The following is a 5,276-nucleotide window of genomic DNA, read 5'->3' on the forward strand; positions in this document are numbered from 1 at the left end:
CTGTGCAAGGGGTCTGTAGACTTTCACTAAGTATTAACCCTTGTGTGTCTTAAGGGACAAAAATGACCAGCCACTATGTTTAACAGCAGAGAAACCCCACTAAATGATATTTTTTCACCTTGAAATTTGATTACTTTTCATAGAGTGACCCCAACATTAGAAAAAGTGAAACATCACCTTTGTTCATAGTTCCATGAAAGCTGTACACCACCAGGGTACAAAGATTGCCTTAGGGTCATTTCTGACCAGGCAGTTCCAAAATAATTTACACAACACAAAAACCACAAAGAGACACACACACACACACAATGACAAATTGAGATTGTGTGCTACTGATTGAACTCAGACAAAACTACATCTTCCTTGTGCATGTGCAACATCTCCCCTCCATGACCCCACACATGACTCAAGTTCACAGACAAAATAAAAACACTTTGACAAAATTAACATTTCTTGAAAGCATTGTTTAGTAAAGGGGAATGCAGTCAGAGGCTATGAGGGTGCTGCAGATGACAGTACCGCCAGTTCTCTCTTTGCTGAAACCATGACTGCACGTTTCAGTGCCCAACAGGTCGTAGATGTGATTTTTTTCAGATATCCAGGAGGAACAAGAGAACAATGATTTAGAAGAGGAGGTGGTATCTGAAGAAGATGGGGAAGAATACAAGCCAGAGCACGATGCATCATCTTCAGATGAAGAAGAAATCCGCCAAGCTGAGAGACATTTTTGTCAAAGAACAGCAAAATAGCATGGTCCTTGTCACCATATGACAACCAGGGCAGGATGGCAGCACAAAATGTCATAAGGATGACCCCAGGGCCCACAAGACATGCAGTTACCCATGCCCAGGACATCGCCTTAACCAACATTCTACATGTTCATCACACCAGCCATCGAAAAAAATCATCCTGGAGATGACACATTTGGAGGGTTTCTGTAAATATGGAGACAACTGGAAAAGAATGGATGAGATTGATCTGCGTGCCTACATAGGGCTGCTAATCTTAGCGGGTGTGTATAGGTCCCGAGGTGAGGCTAGGATGCCACTGAAAGTCTTTCACACTTTCACACTCTCAAGAATGATGCGATTTGATCACCGTGAGTTAAGACCTGCAAGACGTGTGAGAGACAAACTGGTGGCCATAAGAGAGGTCTGGGAGAAGTGGGTGGAGCGTCTGCCATACCTCTACAACCCTAGGCCTGAAGTAACAGTGGATGAGCAACTGGTTCCCCCCTGCCCTCCTCGCAAGGGGGAGAGGGGCCTTCTCATCAAAGTTTGCCTTCACAGCACCACCACTCTAGTTTCTTACCTCCAAAGATTAACAAGAATGTGGTCCTCCTGAGCACACTGCACAAAACGGCTGAGATCAGTAATTGTGAGGACAGGAAGCCAGCCATAATCCTGGACTACAACCACAACAAAGGAGGTGTGGACAACCTGGACAAGGTGATTGGAACTTACAGCTGCAGGAGGATGACTGCCCGCTGGCCCCTGGTCATCTTCCTTAACATCATTGATGTGTCCTCATACAATACCTTTGTGATATGAAACAAGATCAACCCTACCTGGATGCCTGATAAGCGGAACAAGAGGAGTGTGTTCCTGGAGCAGCTGGGAAAGACGCTTGTAACCCCACACATTCAAAGAAGGGAGTGCCTCCCCCGCACAGCAGCCTCTGCAGCGCTTGTGAAAGCTGTTCAGGGGGCTGAATCTTGTCCTGATCCACCTGAGGCTGCAGCTGGGGCAGGCAAGAGGAGGAGATGGCAAGAGGAGGAGATGCCAATTCTGCTCCCCAAAGAAGGACTGTAAAGCAAATACTATGTGCTGTGTGATAAATACATCTGCAAAGTCCATGCACACACACATGCATACTGTCCATGTGCTAATTAGAGTTGATTGATTTATGTTTTTCAAATTTTTTGTTTGTATCTCATTTTGTTATTTATTGGTGTTGTTTATACACCTTGTGGGTGGGGGCAATGGTTAAAAATGGGAGAAGACTAGTATTTTGTAGTTGAACTGTACAGTATATAAGAATATATCACTATGTTGCCAAAAAGGTTCAATACTATTATTGTTTCCCTTCAATAAAATGCATTCAAAAATATTTTCTGCACATTTCTGCTACTTTCTTAGGCTATACAAGTGCTATATCTTGCTAAAAAAGTGTATGTTTACACCTATGCAGTTCCTTTAGCAATACTAATAATAATTAACCCCTACTTTAGTAAAGAAAACAATTATGACAGGTGTACTGATTAAATGCAGTCTTTCTGAATTGTGAAGATGGAAAACCCAGATATTCACAAAGTTTGTGATGAATGACAGGTTGTTTCTTCATGCAAAATAGATTTGGGGTTTAAAATTCAATTAAGCTGCTTTATTTTAGGAGTTTAGTGAAGGCGGGTAATTTTTTTACCCTTAGGACAAGGGAAGTATACAGAATGTTAAGACTACACAAGGGTTAATATGACATAACCGTAGAAATCTCTAGAAAGGATGTATTACCCTATGGTACACAGCTCAGTAAAACGACACTGAATTGTGTAAACAATTTATCAAGATGGCAGATTGACGAATCTGTTTCATCAAGGGTTTTGTAGACAACTGGGCTTTTTAGGAGATATAAATGTGTTGTCCAGAACTTACATGACTCTGAGATCTTTATATTTGACTCTGACATGATTGTGTGAGGGTTTTTATTTTTTATCTGGAACATTGTCAAGGTTTCACCCTCATGAATCATGAACCAACAGGGTTCCATGACATCATGGAGGAGGAGACTATCAATTTTAAGTTAATAAATGAAAGATTCTATGTAGCAACTCCCATGTATACACCCAGGCCTATCTGTATCTTTCCTCCGCCCCATTGCTCACACGCACTCATTTACTGACCATATCCACTGTGTACCGCTCCTAGAAACTCCATGCAAAGATGACCATATAAACTGGAGAATCCTCCCTGGAGATAAGCACAACATGAGCCTGATAAGATTATTTGGATTGTAGACACTGACTGTATATCAAGGTGAAGGTCAATGGCAACAGTGCACTGGATGAACCCATAGCCAAAATTAAAGTGGACTCGATCTTAACGTTGCGGCTTAAGATATTGGCGTCTTGCAGTTTTCACAATTTCTTCTCAAATAAGTTGAAATATGAGAATTTACGGGAGGGGGGGGGGGGGGGGGGGGGTCTTCATACCTTGTTATTGGATTTGGAACATTGCCGAGCACATTTTTTGTTGTGGGGGGGGAGTGACTTAAAGGGGCAATCAGCAGTCATCCATTTTTGGACTGATACATGAATAATATGTACCCATTGATTCTTGAAGAATATAACTTACAAATGCTCAGTTCGACCATCGTACACTGTATCTCCAAACATGGTTAAAACTATAATTTTGATATCATTGATTATCAGTTCTTGCATCCATAACTCTGTTTATGAATTTGAGAGTGGTTACATTTCTCCAGTCACAACCCTCAGCTTTTTTAATTTAGAAAGTGAAAACAAATGGCATTGACAAAATGATTGGCACAGAGGAGCTAGTGCTTGGTTGCACAGCCTTTGGCTAAGATAACTGCCTACAAACATTTATTGTAGCCAAAGAGCTTTCTCCATCTTTCTTTACCGGCAATTTGGCCCACTCTTTAGTGGCAAACTGCTCCATATCTTTTCAGACCTCTCCATCGTTTTTGATGGGATTCAAATCTGGACTCATCGCTGACAAATTTCTTCAATTTCAACTTATTTATTTTATTATTATTATATATTTGTTGTTATTTTACCCCCCCTTTTCTCCCAAATTTCGTAGTATCCAATTATTAGTAGTTACTATCTTGTGTCATCGCTACAACTCCCGTACGGGCTCGGGAGAGACAAAGGACGAAAGTCATGCATCCTCCGAAACATAACCCAACCAAGCCGCACTGCTTCTTAACACAGCGCGCATCCAACCCTGAAGCCAGCCGCACCAATGTATCGGAGGAGACCATTAACTAAACCACCAACTAGACCATTGCGCCACCTGGGAGGCCAATTTCAACTTATTTGACAAAAAAGGGAATTATTTAAGAAATGTGCGATTGTGCCATATTAGACCGCAACTGTAAACTTACATAGGTGAAAACACTGCATCAATTTGTGTATCAGGATTTCAGCGGTAAAAAGAAAAACAGCTGATATCATAGCTTACTTACAGTAAACACATTAGCTTACCCTGACCCTTCTTCAACCCATGTAAAAAAAAAAAAATTATGGCATTCAGAGGTGGAAGAAGGAGAAGACCAAATCGCAGCGTGGTTAGTGTTCATCTTTTTAATAAGAAACTGAACACTTCAAAAATACAAAACATCAAAGTGAAAACCGAAACAGTTCTATCTGGTGCAGACACACAAAGACTGAAAATAACCACCCACAAAACACAAAGGAAAACAGGCTACCTAAATATGGTTCTCAATCAGGGACAACGATAGACAGCGGCCTCTGATTGAGAACCATATCAGGCCAAACACAGAAATAGAAAATATAGAAAAACTAACATAGACTGCCCACCCCAACTCACGCCCCGACCATACTAAATAAAGACAAAACAAAGGAATAAAGGTCAGAACGTGACATACAAAGCTAATTAAGGTCAGGGCAGTGACTAGAGGCACAGGGAGTTGTTCATTTCGTTTCCTAATTTAATTTCCTTCCAATAAGCAATCCAGGAAATTGACATACCTTTATGATGTCCTTATCAGAACTGGTTACATAAACTTGACTCATTTCTATGTAATATGACTCGCCCCATCAGGTGTATATCACCTGTTTTGTTTTCTAATTCCACAAGGAAATCTACCCTCAATCTGGACCCCACTTGTTTCATATCATTTGTGTTCAGTGAAGAAACAATTACTATTTTACAATCATGGACAAAGGGTACCACAGATTGAGGGCACCACAGAGTTTAGATGTCACTCTGGAGTAGTTTGCTGTTGCTCGGCGAGATGTGCTCTTTGAACGGGACACAGCGCTTATTGTAGGAAATAAATGTCTTATTGTTGTACAGCCAATGACTGTCCGTGTGTGTGTGGTGACGCACGAGTCTTATTATCTAGAGGGAATTCCTCAACTAATCGTTATCAGAGTGACACAGGCAGGTGTGGGGACCGGTCTCCCTCCTAGTACTGTATTAGATGGCTAACTATCTCAGTGATTTACTGTGTCATTCGTGCTGTAATACCAGCGTCATCAGTGTCATCTGACTTCAACCCATAGGTCCAAA

Source organism: Oncorhynchus mykiss, chromosome 8, assembly GCF_057628025.1.
Source record: "Oncorhynchus mykiss isolate SJ-2025 chromosome 8, ASM5762802v1, whole genome shotgun sequence".
NCBI classification, from domain to species: Eukaryota; Metazoa; Chordata; class Actinopteri; order Salmoniformes; family Salmonidae; genus Oncorhynchus; species Oncorhynchus mykiss.